General features: G+C 35.9%; 1 pseudogene; it reads right to left on the bottom strand.

Annotated features, from left to right (window-relative positions):
* Nucleotides 1-15,441: 15,441 nt before the first annotated feature.
* The window catches only part of LOC138157057 (beta-synuclein pseudogene), a 1,418-nt pseudogene continuing 357 nt past the window's right edge, over nt 15,442-16,502 (bottom strand).

The raw sequence follows: 16,502 nt of genomic DNA, 5'->3' as shown, positions 1-16,502 counted from the left end.
TTAACAAAGATCAGCAGTTGCTTGGCTAAGCTACAAATCATTCCTCTAACTTTGCTGGCTATCTGTCATCTCCAATCTCTTCTACCCTATGTCTATTCTGAGTTTAGCTGGAAGTAAAACATGATAACCTCCTTAAGAAGTTTTATTTATTTGGGGTTGGGGAAAACTCGTAGCAATGAGACAGGTAAAGGAGGACTGCAGCAATTTCTTAAGTCTTTTTTAAAAAAATAAAATGTACTATTAGTGATTATAGTGGAACACTGGATTTTAAATCAGAGGCCCTAGAGTTAACACTGGCTCTGCCACTTCCACTTAGGTTTGACTTTTCAAACCTCTATTGGCCTCAGTAGCCTTATCTATAAAGAAGTGGTTAGAACAACTGACCCCAGCAGTTTCTTTCAACTTTAGATCTGTGATCCTGTGGTGCCTCATATCTCTAACCCTTCAGTCACTGCCCTTTGAGAAGAGGAACTCAGAGGCAAGGTCAGCTGTCCTCATGATTCTGATAAACTACAGCAGAGGGGAGCTGCCTCTGAAGGTTTCATTCTTGTTTGTTCTATGCCATTATATTCCCTCTAGGGTGTACTAACAACTAAAAATAAAACATGAGTCTAATCCTCTGCACAACCTCATATGCCAGGATGTCAGTCCTACAAGGAAAAGAGAACTGAAGTAAGTACCATCACACCATGGATTCTCATTCTTCACACTCTACCATGCCATCTCTGTCTCACCTCATGCTAATATGTATCCTGGTCCTCACCACACCACTGTCTTTCCTTCCATGTTCTTTATTCTGTCTTCATCCTGATGTCCCAAATGATCTCCAGGGAATTGCAATCAATTCCTCTCCTCTGAGCTGCCTTAGCAAATAGGTAGAGGATACTTTCTGTGCAAGGAAAAACTCTTGCATATTGTAATTTCATGTCTGTTTACTTTAAAATTCAGTAGAATGTAAACTTCTTGAGGGCAGGTATTATTTTAGACTTTGTATACTCAGAATCTAGTACAGTATTTAGTACATAGTAGACACTTGTTTTTAAATTGAAGTCAGTCTCTCCCTCCCAGTGCCATATCATCCCAATTTCCTTCAATGCTCAATTCTATTCAAGGTTCAAATAGCATTAAGTGCCTACCTAAGTGAAAGTCATGTTATGTTGCTAGGCATTTAGGATACAAAGATGATTATGAGACTGTCTGCCCTGAAGTCCTTGTCTTAATTGACAGAAACCTTAAAAGGAAAGAAAATCTTAAATCCTACTTCTCATTTATACTACATTTTACCACACAATTACTCCATCATATATTAATAACAAGTATTATCTTGATTTTACAGTTAGGAAACTGAGACTCAACATTGTTAAGAAACTTGCCCCATTCACAAGGACAGAAAATAATGAAGCAAAGACTTAAACTGATGTCTCCTAGTTCTAAGTCCAGCCTTTTCTTCACTTAGTACCTTCCATATGTATGTATGTAGAACTATGTAAAATTATCACCCTTAAACCATAATGTGACTTATACACCCAAATATAGCCACCTTTAAAAACACATTAAAAAACAATCTGAGAGGCAGCCAGGTATTCGATTATAAGCCCCTTGAGGGCAGGGATTGCCTTCTGCCTCTTTTGGTATCCCTAGTGCCAGCATAGTACCTGGCCTATAGCATGTGCTTAATAAATATTTATTGAATTGAATTGAATAAAAGATGTAAAAACCAGACCATTGACCATTGGGTTGAATTTAATAAGATGAAATTTGATAGGGCTAAATGTAAAAAGTCTTACATTTGAATTGAAAAAGTCAACATTGTTAAAAGAGAATGGGAAGGAGATTATTAGACTCCATTTTCTGGAAAAGATAAGGGCATTTTAGTGGATCCCAAGTTCAAAGTGGGTCAGCAGTGAGATATAACAGCAAAAGAAGCTAATGCCATCTTGGGCTGTGTTAGGACAAACACAACTCTCAGAAAGAAGGGCATGATGGCAGTCCTCTGTAAGTGGCCTTTGTCAGATCTTATTTAGATTATCATGTTTAATACTGGGCCCCAAAGCTGAAGAAGAATTCCAAAAAGCTAGAGAGCATCCATAGAAGGGCAAGGAGAATGATACAAAAAGCTTGAGTCCGTATGTCTTTTGTGGATCATCTAAAGGTAGTGGGACTAGCTAGTCAGGAGAAGAAAAGACTCATAGATAATAGCTGCATTCAAGTGTTTGAAGGTTTGTTATGTGAAAGAGGGACTAGATTTGTTCCGTTTGGTCCTAAATAGCAAAACTAGGGATAAGTTGAAAATTTCAAAAAGAAAAATATAGGCATGATATAAGGAACCTTTTTAAAGAGATTTTTTGTTATATAAAATCATTTTTTTCTTTTCATAAACAAAAAAAATATTTTATTTTCAGTGATTTCATCAATTTCCTTAGTTTAAATTGTCCTTTCCCTCAACTGTTGAGATGTTCAGTTATTCTTTTTTCTTCCAGTTTTAAAATTATTTTAAAAAGTCATATATGTTTAATCATCCATGTACCAACTTTAAAATAGAACTACTCTTTATGTCAAGCAAAATTGAGGAGCAGTTAAGATCTATTTTGATAGAGTATCCTCACTGGGAGTTCCCTAAACTTATGAAATCACAGATCATGACTGTGGAAAATAAGATCTTTCATTTGCTTAAATTTTATTGTGGCCTATGGTGTTTGGGGACACATTCAAAGATCTAGGCTTCTTATTTTTGTGATTGTCACTCAGTCATCCGGTTTTTCTTTGTAGCTAGAGCTTGTATAAATTGAAATTTAAGGTATAGGCAATAGTAATATTTATAGATTAAACTCTTCTCAGTTGTTCCCTTAGCAACAACTCTAACTTAATGTGAGGAAATTACTGAGTGAAGAATATGCTTAAAAATTGCTCTATTATGTTAAAAATATGTTTAGAAAGTTGGTGAGGAGAAGGATCTAGTTCCTTTTAAGAATTCTTCACAAGTAGGAACCAGTTTGCAGGCTGGAAAACTGTGGTAGCCAAATGGGTTGATTTAAAGTTATCTCTTCTGCTTCCCGACTTTCCCCATTATGATTTTGATATATTTCAGATTGGCAAAAGAAGTTAAATGGGAATTGTTTAGGAGTTTTGCAGATGCTACAGATAATACACAAAGACCAGAAGAAGACAAAGAACCTATGACCAAATACTTAACCAAAATTTTACAATAAGGCAAAACACCCATAAAAGAAAAAAAGAAAAATTCAGACAACTTCTGTGGTATGAAGGCAGAGGTCAAAATATTTTACATGAATTTTCCAGATCATGAGTGGATGTTGGACCCCTAAACCCTGACAAGGTGGAAGGGATAATTGTAGTGTGTAATTCTAGTATACTATATGTAGAAGAACTCTTGAAGCAGTCTTGAAATGAAGCAAGTGCATGTCCCTCAATCATGGAAACTCAAATGTCAGAAATGCAGACACTGGACCTCCAAAGAGGAAGGTTAACGTGTGTGTGTGTGTGCGCGCGCACGCACGTGCACGTATTTCTATTTAGCCAATAAGTCAGCTTAGTTTTTAATTCAGCTAAATTGCATCATGAATAAAAGAGAGACATCACTCCAATTTAACGGCTGTACTTGAAGAAACAGCTAAAAAATACAAGGGATGGAAAAGACCCAAAGTAGAGCAGTCTCTCTTCCCTCGTCCCAACTGTATCATATTTAAGTTGTATGTGTTTTTTATTTACCTATCTGTCTGCACGTTGTTCCACATTCACCCCCTATCTCTCAGTAAAAGGTAAGCTATATGAGGGCAGGGATGGCTTCTTTTTTTGTCTTTGAATCCCCTGTCCCTATCACAATGTCTAGGATTAGTAGAGACTTAATAAATCATTGTTGGATGAAATTCATTAAGATTTGAGATGTCAAGAAGCCAGATATATGTTCAACCTTGATATGTAAAAAATTTAAAAACTATACACACATATGTAAAAGTATATGTATATGTGTATATATATATATATATATATATATATATATATATATATATATATATATATATATATATATATAAAACTTCCAAAAAAGCAAAAATTGAAATGGCAGAAATAATAGCTAAGCAGGTGTTGAGACTCAAGTGGTAAAATGGAAAATATTTTAATTTGGAGTTTGAGTACTTATGTTCAAATCTTTCCTCAAATAATGACCACTTGAGTCACTTTGAAAAAGTTATTTAACTTCTCTGAGCTTCAGTTTCCTCATTTTTAAAATAAGAGAATTGAATTAGATGGATTCTGAGGCTATCTTCCAGCTCTAGATTCATGATTCTATAATTAAGGAAAGAGTAAGAATACACCCAGGTGCCCTTACTAAGTTCAAGTTATCAAAATAAGCTGATTATATATCAGGACACTAAAAGAACTTACAGATTTTTATAGTTGTTACTTTAAAGCAACCATAGCTAAAAACATTAAATTAAAATTTTTGAAATTTGAAAATTTATGCAGCCAGATAGACAGTGATCATAAGATTAAAGAGAGAGGCAAATGCTCAAATTTCATCAAAAGAAAGAACATATATCCTTCAAAGTACAGGTATACACTTTTATGTAGTTACTAGAAAAAAATTTAGAATTTATTAAAGGGATGGTTGATGATCATTTAAAACAGAAGTTGTAATCAGTAAGAAGTATTATGGGTCATGAAAAACAGGTCATGTAAGAGTAATATTTATTTATGTAGGGTAGGATTACTAGACTGCTAAGTCAGGGGAATACCACAGATATTGTATACTTCAGTTTCAACAGGATATTTGACAAAGTCTCATGATATACTTCTATAAAAATGAGTTATATTATTAGAAAATAAGTGGTCAGTCTTAGTCTAGAAGGAAATGTCTAAGAGAATGTTCTATGGATCTTTTCTTGGAATCATTCAATGTTTGAGGTTGATTTGTTTGTTTTTGAAACAATGACTTGGATAAGTCATCCATACTTAAATTTACAAATCACACAAAGCTAATATGTTATATAATAGCATCAGAATCTGAAAAAAAAACCACAATGGGCTTGAATAATGTATCAAATCTAAACATATGAAATTTAATAGGGATAAATGCACTATACTTAAGTTGAAAAAATGAACTGTACAAGATAATGGAGGCATGCCTAGGCAACAATCGATGTCAAAAATTTCTAGACTTTATTGAAATGTAAGCTTGATATGAGTCAATGTAACATGAAAGGAATAAAAGATTACATGGAAAGCAAATTGTCAATAGCAAAGGAAGTGATAGTCTCATTGTATAATGCCATGTTCAGACCACATCTAGAATACCATATACAATTCTGGTCATACTTTTTAGGAAGTATGTTGATAAACTCTTCCCGATTATGTTGATGAGATGAATGGGGATAGGCCATGCTAGGATAAGTTGGAAGAATTAAAAATATTTAGTCTGAAGGCAATAAGAATTAGAGATATTTATTAGTATCTTCAAATATTTAAGAGGCTACTTTAAGGAAAAGAGATTAAATAGCTTGGTCTCAAGAGGGCAGGGCTAGGCCAAATGACCGAATATTACAAAGGACCAGATTTCATGTTTAACAAAAATCTTCTGAAAAATTGGAACATTGTTTAAATTGGACAATAATCAGAGCAATTAGAAATTTGCACTTTCCAATTAAAACAACTGGAAGCTTTATGTTAACAGAAATCTTCCAAACAAAAGTGAAATGGACTTCCTTAGAAGGCTGTGGGTTCCACATTCCCTTCAAGGAAAGATTGGGTGACAACTTGTCAAGAATTATGTGAGAGAGATTCTTGTTCTTTTATGAAGTAGATGGCTTATGAAAGACCTTCCTATTCTGAGCAACAAATAATTTGGAACTCAGGCAAAGACCATTTCAGCAAGGTATAAGAAAACAAATATAGAAAGAATTAAGGGAAAACAGGAATATCAATGAATTTTTGGTGTAGCTATGAATTGGTCCAGACATACTGAAAAGAAATTTGGAATTATGCCTCCAAAATTTATTAAACTTAACTTTTGACACAGTGATACCATTATTAGACCTATACTAGAAGGAGATGGAAAAAAACATAATAGAAACCATATGTACAAAAATGTTTGCAGCAGGCCTTTTCATAGAGGTCACATACTAGAAACTGAGGAGATATACATCAATTGAAGAATGGCTATGCAGATTGCAATATATAAGTGCAATATTATATTACTGTATTATTACAAGGAAAGGGACAATTTCAGAGTAGCCTGAGAAGACTTTTATGAACTGATGCAGAGGAACAATTTACATAGTAACATTATAGAAATAAATACTTTTAAAGACTTAACAAAACCATTCAATGCAATGATCAACCATGATTCCAAAAGATGGAAGATAATATATACTACCTCCCCCTTGATAGATGATAAATTCAAGATACAGAAAAAGACACAGATGGCCAGTGCAGGAATTTGTTTAGTTTGACCTTGCCTATTTATCACAAGGGTATTATTTTTTTCTTTTCTTTTTTTTCCATTGGAGTGAGGAAGATGGGAGAGAAAATTAATGCTTGTTAGTTGAAAAAATAATAAACCAACGAGGGATTATAACATAGGCAAAGAATTATTGTTATTTTCCAAGATGGGGAACTAACACTAAAAAAAAGAACCTTTGATACTGAGCCAGCTCATCACTCCCATTTGGGAGCTGTTATGTCCTGTACTGACAGGCATTAACCTCAACTTCATAATTAACTGGGAGCTCTGCATAAGAGAAATATAGAGAAGCACTTGATAGGAAGAACTGAGATGTTTCTTACATCTGTGAAATATTATTTTATTTTCAAGAAAGCATTTTAAAGTTTGTAAAGCACTTTACATAATTTTTCTTTAAAGCAACACTTACACAGAAAATTCAACAGGGTTTTCAAACAAAGGTTTGAAGATGCTCATCAATTCCATCTTCACATGTAGTTTTAATGGAAAAGTTTTTGGTTTTTCTTTTTCCTATCCTGATAGAGAGATGACTTTATAGGCATGTGTATTTTTTACATTATCCTCGCTTACTCCCTCCCAAAGAAATGGAGAAGAAGGATTAGCCATAAATGTACTCTTTTTGTAAATAATATATCATGTTCACATAGGAAAATGATTGTTTTTTTTCATTTTATAGTAAAAAAACATAATCATTTTTTCCCCAAAATAGAAGCTATCCAATCAAAATCAATTGCAACATAGGATCATAGATCTTAAGCTAAAAAGAAACCTAAAAGTGCAAACCACTCATTTTGCAGAGGAGGAAACTGAGACCCAGAAAGTGACTTGCTTCCAAGGTCACACCCATATTAAGTAGTAGTGGTAGGATTTGAACCCAGGTCATGTGAATACATGTTTAACACTTTTGCAACAAGATTATTGTAACCATGTTACAAAACAATTCAAAGACTGCTTTACATGAAAAAAAAATCTTTCTGATTTTTTAAGTTAAAGGAGAGAAAGAGAACAATTATAAATGAATATATATGTATTATATAGATATATGATTTTTCTATTAGAGACCTCATCTACTAGCTAGTAAAAATATGGTGTGTATATGTGTGTGTGTTTGGAAAGAGACAGAGAGAGAGACAGAGACAGAGAGCCAGAGAGAGAGAAGCAACATCCTGTAAGCCACTCAGACAACCATCCAGACAACCTAGAATGGAATGGGGTTTGTTGTCATAATTAGGAAGGGATGTTCTAGAGTACATTGCCTAAGGCTTCCTATCAGCCATTGTATCTCATCTGTCCCCTTGGCAGTTCCTGGCACTGTTTGAAAAAGATATGAGAAGTGAGGATCTGATAAGTAAGTCATAACTCACACATTGGGAGTTGGTTTTGCACTTCATGCCAGCGATAAAAATCTAAGTTGTTAATGGGACTAAAAGGAATGAAAAGTTCGCAAGTCCAAGAAGAAATTTTGAAGGAAATTGTTTTCAATGCTTTTTTTTGGGAAAAAAGTCAAAAATAATGTTTTCTAATTAAAAGCATATGTATAGGTATCACTAAAAGAATAGCAACTGCCTAGCAGTCTCCTGATAACATTCAAAACAAAACAAAAAGCAAAAACTTGTGATTTGAACATGTGATTGAAGCAAACTACCTGCTCTTTTTCTTTTGCTTGTTTGGTTTTGTTTCCTCTTTCCCACTGTTCATTCCATCTGAACAATCCTTCTTTATAACCTGAATAATGTCTAATGTGAAAGTATTTGCAGATCCTATAGTTGATTGTATGCCACCATGGGGGGGGGGAGGGGCAGGACGGGAGGGAGGGAGAGAAAAGTTGAAACTCAAGGAACTGTAGAACTAAATCTTGTAAACTAAAAGTAAACAAATTAATAAAGATCAAAAAATTAAAAAAACAAAAACCGTGTGCCTTTGAAGCTTGAGAGAAAATATGGAGCCTGTCAAGAGGCCTTACCTCCAGCCTGCTAAAATGAATATTTTTACTATTGCCCTTCAGACCATATTCTTATGTAACTAACTGGTTTTTCATGCCTAAAACAGTTTCTCATTCCTTTTTCCTATATCCCAATTATTCCTACCTTCTAGGATCATCTCCAGAACTTGAACTGGAGCAGGATAATAAAAAATACCATTGTACATTTTTTTCCCCAGAAAGTTCTGAAAGGACTTCTAGTTTTCCCCTATTTGGTTCCAAATCATGTTTACACTCTTAACAGTTTCCAGTTTTACCAAACCTGACATCTTACAGGTGCTATGGCATTTCCATTAACTTGACAGAAGGAAATATATAATAAAAATGGCATTATTTGACAGATTGAAGGTAATTTCTATGACAATCTCAGTTATCCAGAACATAAATCACCATCAGTAAGTAAGCAAAATTACTTCTGAGCATCAAGAAAAGCTCAGAAAGGGAATGCACTAACGGCCTTATACATTAATTCAGAGAAAAAACAACTATGCCCTTGATTCCAAACTTTCTGACTCTTATTTTAAAAACAGTTCTAATATACTTGGTTACCTGGTTTCTCAGTCACACATCAGATTAACAGAAAAAAAAAATAGAGGGTGGATTTGCTGCTTATAGAAGGCATGTGATAACATTAAGTAGAAGAAAAAAAACAATCCAACAGCTATGGAGGAGACAGCTTACAACATTTTAAAGAAGAAATCAGAAAGCACAGCAGTAAAGCACCAATTATAGATAGAGGCAAACTCTTCTGCTCACTTCAACAGTACCCTGATTGCATCACTACATTACAGCACAGCACAACTGCTGATGTTCATAATGATGATGCCGGGTCATCAAGAAAAGGTTAAATTTCATTCAATGACCAATATTTAAGAAGACAGAGAAATAAATGCTTCATTTTGTTAAAATCAAATAAAAGAGTAAAATTCTAATAACATTATGATAAATACTTAAAGGGTAAACTTTAGTTATCTGGATATACCTAGTGTGGAACCATTTATTCCTAACAATGCATAAATGAAGCATTACTGTATTTGTTGAGTGACCACTATTTTTTTAAACCTTGTCATAGACAATAAGATTTCCCAATCTCTTGCATACCCACAGAATTATAAATTGTCTATGATACCCTTAGGGGAATGGTGGGTGCCCACTAACCTCTGCTGAGAGCACAACTCTTTGATGAACATTCTGAGGCACAGAAGATACATTAATCTACCTGGCCTATTAGGTATTTTATGGGCAATGTTTATAAGTTATTGTCTCTTATTGAGGCTAAGAGAGAATTTCCTAGCACTTATTGGACAAGTTAGGTGAGCAAGATGGCACAGTGTTAAGAGTCGCAGACCTAGAGTCAGGAAAAGTCATCTTGGCCTCAGATACTTCCTAGCTGTGTGACCCAGGGTAAGCCATTCAACCCTGTTTGCCTAAGTTCCCTCCTCTATAAAATGAACTGGAAAAGTAAATGACAAACCACTCCAGTGTCTTTGCCAAGGAAACCCCAAATAAAGTCATGAAGAGTGAGACATGATAGAAATGATTGTACTCTGGCCGTGTAAACTTGAGCAAGTTACTTAACCCCAATTGCTTAAAAAAAAAAAAAGAAATTATGGTACAACAAAAATTAAAGAATGTGAATCTACTGCTGAAAAACTTTATTACAAATATACTTTGAAATTAAAAAAATCATCTTACCTTTTCCTTGTTTTCTGAAGTGATTAAAAATATTGCATACAACTGCATCAATTGATGCAGCAAGACCTTCTTAAATTCCAGTCATTTTAGTGCTAGCTAGCATCTAACTTTCTAGAAGAAAAGCAAGATTTTTCTAGGAGTGACAATTTAGGGTTTCCCTCAAAATTTATAATAATTTTGATCCTTAATATCCTATATTTAGTGAATTCTTGAGAAATGTGCCTCAGAGAAAAAGAAGACTTGCCCATGTTATTCCACAGAAAAAGAAAAGTATGTGTCATTGGAATATCAGGGTGTAACCTGAGAGCAAACCCAGGTTCAGTTTCCTTGTTAAGGTAATTTGCAGGTAGACCAATCACCAACTTTCAGAGAGAGAGAAGGAATCTTAGAGGTCTCAAATCTAAGCCATACCCTTAAAGAATCTTCTCTAAAATATATCTGAAAAGTAGTTAATGAGCCTTTGTTTGAAGACCACCAGTAACAGAAAAATCAACCAGAATTCTCAGACAAGCCTATTTTGGATAGCTCTTACAAAGTTTCCATTTGTCTCTATACTTTCCACATATCACTTCTAATTCCAAACCAAAGGAGTGTTAATTTCTCACCCACATGAAAATCTTTTAATTATTTGAAGATTATTTCCTCTATGTCTTCTCTTTTCTGAGTCAAATATCTTAGTTTCTTCCAGTAAATTCTCATATGACAGAAACTCAAAGTCTTCCATCATACTGATAGTTCTCATCCAGACACTTTCCAGATTATCAATGTCTTTCCTAAATGGCATTGCCCAGAACTGAACCAGAACACAGGAAGTCTATGACCTTCTTATTCCTGGAAGCTAGGCTTCTAAAAGCAACATAGGATCACATTAGCTCTTTTAGCTGCACTGTTAACCTGCTGATTAAGGAACTAAGGGGTCCCCTGAACTTGTCCTTTGAGTTGCCATATTTTCCAGAAACACCAGACCCAGTGTATGCAAGAGTCCCTGAATGTTTAGAGGATGAAAACCTCCTCCCCATTAGCGGACATAATTAGTTGTTTGTCCGAGCTGGACTCCCTGTGTGTCTCTGGAAGTTGACAGGCACCAGTCATTCTGCACCAGACTGAAAAAAATGCTTCGGTTGCTGGGACCCCTAGAGACAAGCAGACTATCCTATCTTCAAGGTCTAGCAATGCCCAAGGGAAAAGAAAGCTGCTTTTGCTATGTTAATTATTCATGACTTTTCATCCCCTACCACTGTCATTTAAATGGGGATTTTTATTTCTCCTCCTTTCTTTGTAATTTCAAAAATATGCAAACTTCTGTTTGGATTACAGACTATATGTGCTTACTTAGGGGTCCATATGCATGTTCAATTCTCTTGTAATAAATTTAGTTGCAATGCTACGTCTCCAGGACTTATGATATTGTTTTTGGTTAATATGCTCTAGCTTATCTTTCAGGGATAACTACAATATATTCCCCTACACAATTCCTACAATTCTAGCTAAAATGACTTATTTGATGCTCTTTATTAATTACAGCTAATATTTATATAGAGCTTCCAGGCACTATGCTAATAATTTTCAATTATTATCTCAATTCTTCATCACAAGAACCCTTAGAGGTAGATGCTATTATTATTCCCACTTTACAGAGAAGGAAACTGAGGAAAACAGAGGCTAAGCGATTGACCTAGGGTCACATGGTCATAAGTATCTGAGCCCAGATTTTAACTCAGGTCTTCTTGATTCAAGGACCAGTGTTCAATCTGCTGCTTCTTTCCTTTTGCAAAAAGGCACAGCTCCAATGCCCCCTCCTATAAGAGATTTGTTCCCTTCATTATTAGTACTAACCATTCCTGGACTTATTTTGTATTTATTGTGTACCTGGTTTTATCAACTTAACTATGTACATTTTTTTTTATCTAGTAGAATGGAAGCTCTTTGTCTTTTTTATCCCCAGTGTCTTTTGCCATGCCTGGCATTTAACAAATACTTGCTGATATTAGACATAGTAGATATGTATGTGCTTACTGGTATGTCTTTGTTAGGTTGGAGGCCATGATTTGGGTCAACAGACATGTGGTGAAAATAAGAATATGACAAAGGTGTTTATAGTAACAACTGGCATTTAAACAGAACTTTGAATATGGTGAATTGCTTTATACACATTATTTCCTTTCAGCCTCGCAGCAACTCTTTAAAGAAGATAATAAAGATATTGTCAACAGCTTTGAGATGGAAAAATGAAAACTCAGAGTTCAAATGACTTGTCCACAGCTACGCAGCTAGTAGAATTTGAACCCAGATTTTTCTGATTTCCTATTCACTATTTAAAAACAAAAGGAATGAATTCTCTTAGGTTTCATCTATTCTTGTAATTCACACTTAAAATACTGATAGCTCCAAGGGAAATAGAACCACAGACTTCCATGATGTTAGAATTGAAAGGACCTAAGACATCACCTAAAATAGTCCAAAAATACTACCCTTATAAAGGAGAGTAATGGTGATAGCAAACTGTGTCTGAAAAACTGAATGGTTCAGTAAACTACACACTGAATGCTATGAAGATGTCCTTACATCATGCTTCTCCTTGCTAGTAACATTTACTTTATTACCAAGTAACAAAGAGAACACCCTGGGTGTGATGGCGTGTTTCTCCAGGGAGAGAAGCCAGTTAAGACTACCTACTGTTTTTTTTTTTTGAGAGCTGTGTAGGCTGGCAGCCTTGTCACAATAAACCTCAGAACTTCAGGTATTACTGGGGATACAAAGAGTTTAGGGTGTTGATGTAGCCCTCTGTGTAGCTCAGATGGGAAATGTTTTACAGCAGAAAGGTTTTTTTAGTGGCATCTCTTTGTATGACATTCTTTCAGATGTTCACTACACAGGCTTTTTTCCCCCTCAGTGTTTCCCTTTAGGGATCAGAGCCTCCAAAGTGAAATTTGTGGTTCTCTTTTAAAAAAATAGGAAAACTAAAATGGTTCCTTTTTTTTTTTTTTTAATCTTGAGTCATTGTATTGTTCGGGCATAAAGTAATTCAGGAAAAGAGTCATTCCAGGCAGGGGCAGTATTCTAATCAAAATCTCCTGACCTCTGATAAAAAGTGTTTCTTCATTCCTTCTGAGTCATCCATTCATTCCATAAGCATTTATTTGGTACCTACTGTATGCCAGGCATTGTAGTAGATATGAGGGAGATCCTTTACTCCTATCTGATTTGGTGAATGCCATTTACAATTAATGAAATATCTTTTATATAGAAGCTGTAATCATAGAAAGAATTGTATGATATATAGATATTTATTGATACAGTTATTCATAAAGATATAAACACGGATTAAGATATACATATATATTTAATGAAAACATCCTTACTGTTGTGATTACACATCAACTTTTGTTTCAGAGACCTGTGTATCCTAACATTATTAAGACCATTAAAAAAATCAACTTAGTGGTTTTCCATTCTTTTTGCTGCTAGGTACATTTTTTTTTTCAAAACCAAACTGCAAATAATCTGGACTCTGACTGAAATCTACCTAAATATTCAGTCTGAAGGGAAAGGAAGGACAGAAATCAGAAAGGCAGGAAGGAAGAAAGACCTACATATATTCTACAGCCTCTTGTCAGGTCTTTAATGAGGCCATTTGCTTCTTACTCTGCTATCAGTTTAACGTTCACAGCTATACAGTTAAGCATTTTGTGTCTGGGCAACAGAGTATTTCTGACATTATCAGACTTGGAGGTAAAAAAAAAGTATGAATTTGGATAGAGGAAAAATATTTTTAAAAGGCTGTTACCATGCTTCTTGTCAAAGTTTCCACGTTAAATATTCACTTATAAAAGAAAGGAGAAAAAGGAGAAAAGAAAGGAAAAGAATAGAAAAAAAGGAAGTAAAGGAAAAGGAAAAAGTTAGAAAAGAAATTTCTGAATAATTTTTGTTGTTTCATTTCAGGAATGAATAAAGGTTTTCAAATAATTGCTTGTAATAGTTTTAGAAAATATTTTGATTATAAAATGAATTTTGAGAGTATATTAAGAACTTAAAAAGATTTTAATGCCTTTTTTTGTTTTTTACACTACAGTCATTTCCTAATCTAATACCCTACTGACTGACCACCTCATCAAAAACTCTTTTATAACCAAGAGAAACAGTTAAACAAAACTTACTTAAATAAATGACATACTGGGAACAGTACTTGCTTAATTTTGGACCTGTAGTCTTACCTCTTTTCTACTTTTCTGTTCTTTGGCACCAAGATTACTCATTGCAATTAATCTAAGTAGAGCTGCATTTTATGTTGTTTTTGTTTACAATGTCATAATCAGCATACACAAAATTTTGCTGGTTCTGCTTGATGCATTCTGAATCAATTTACACGAACTGTCCCATGTTTCTCTTAATTTTTGATATTCATCACTTCTTATTCCATTGCAATATTTCAATACATACATTCACATGCCACACATTGTGTCTGTTTTCAAGGTACCATATATCTTATTACTACCTAGTAGATTGGCTACCAAAGGAAGAATTCTGTGGCTAAAGAAATACATGAAACAAACAACCAAAATGCTTAATTGGTTTTCAGTCTGGTTTGAGCCCCTTGTACTTCTGCATGACTATATATATGTATATATACATACATATATATATATATAGAGAGAGAGAGAGACAGAGAGAGAGACAGAGAGACAGAGACAGAGAGAGAGACAGAGAGAGAGACAGAGAGAGACAGAGAGAGATACAGAGAGAGAGAGACAATATAATGGAAGAGGAGACAAAATGGTTGTGAAGAATGTATTTTTTGAACTGTGTCTAAATATTAATTACTATAGGTCCTCAAAATGTGAAATTCTTGTACAGAGACCAATAAGTCAATATATACCTTGAGAAACAGAACTATAGAATAATGATATTCTCCTTGTAAACAAAACCAAAGGACAAAAGGAAGTGCAGCTAAATGGAAAGATGGTCCACAAGTCCTTTCTGGAGAGGTCATTAAAGGATTTGCTTCTGTTGGTTTCATGAGTCAAAGGTAAAAGGAAATCTCATGCCACTGGACGTTGGGTCATCTCATATTTCAATGTTCATAGTAAATATTTATTTAAAAAAAACGACCATGAAGGAAATTGAAACTTATGTGTCGATTTCTATTGTAGATGATAAGAAAGTACACAAATTAAGTGGAAAACTTGATAAGACCTTCCAAATTAGCATTTGAGATTTTTTTTTTTACAGACAATTGGCTTTATTAATGGACACATTGGGGAGTCCCAGGATGGGGGGCCCCATGACACACACACAGGAGGGGAAGGATGTCTCCATGCCACAGTCACAACTCACACCGCCCGGGCCGGGTCAGGTTAGGGGTGACTCCAGTGAAATTTTCAAAGGGAGGGCAAGGGACAGAGGAACTGGAGGTAGGGGATGGAAATACATGGCCTGGCTCCTGCTTTGGGTTAAAAACACAAGTTCTTAGGTTCTGGAGGGGGTCTAGGAGCCCCAGAGGCCCAATTGTAGGGAGGAAGTATAGGGGACGCAGGCTCACCCAGGGAGCCCCCAGCCAGGTAGAAAATACCTCAGTCTTAGCCTAGGCCAGGATTGATTTTGCCTATCTTTGTTTAAAAACATGTGGGCCATGCTGTATCCCACCCTGGGAGAGGGGGTGGCTGGGGGAGGAGAACTAGGAGGCTCCCAGGCTCTCCACCCTGCCCACTGCTCCCAGGAGGGAGGGAGGGACAGACACCAAACACAGACTTCTGGGAAGGGGAGAGGAGCTTGGGTCAGGAAGATCTTATGTTGAGGGGAATGGAAGTAGGGGTTAGCTCTGGCTCTGGGGGTTAGGGGGCCGGTTATTGTGCTGCTGGTGGGAGGGCTGGAGCCTGTCCCATTATGCTTCTGGTTCATATTCCTGGTACTCCTCCTGGGGGGGGCTCTTCATAACTCTCTCCTTCAGTGTCCAGAAGTGGCTCAGCCATTGGCTCTTCCCCAACCTCCTGGCCCACTTCTTCTGGCTTCAGGTCGGTGGGGAACTCCTCTTTCTTCACCAGGCCCGTGGCAGCCGCTATGTTGCCAGCCCCAGAGAACACTGCGCCTCCTAGCTGGGACGCTTGCTCCTTGGTCTTCTCGGCCACTGATGTGACGCCTTGTACCACCCCCTCCCGGGTCTTGTTTCCAACATAGAGGACACCCTCCTTGGTCTTTTCTGCAGCCTCTGTCACCCCCTGTTTGGTCTTCTCTGCAGCAGCTACCACGCCCTCCTTGGCCATGGATAGGCCCTTCATGAACATGTCCATCTTGCTGGAATCTGGGCCCGGCCGACCGGGCTGGGGATGGATGGGTGGATGGATGGAT

This window comes from Petaurus breviceps, unplaced genomic scaffold (genome assembly GCF_028583685.1).
Source record: "Petaurus breviceps papuanus isolate PSGF00001 unplaced genomic scaffold, PetGlider_PUasm1.0 111, whole genome shotgun sequence".
In the NCBI taxonomy this organism is placed as follows: domain Eukaryota; kingdom Metazoa; phylum Chordata; class Mammalia; order Diprotodontia; family Petauridae; genus Petaurus; species Petaurus breviceps.
Note: the sequence above shows the minus strand (reverse complement) of the source record. Positions and strands in the feature narration are given on the sequence as shown.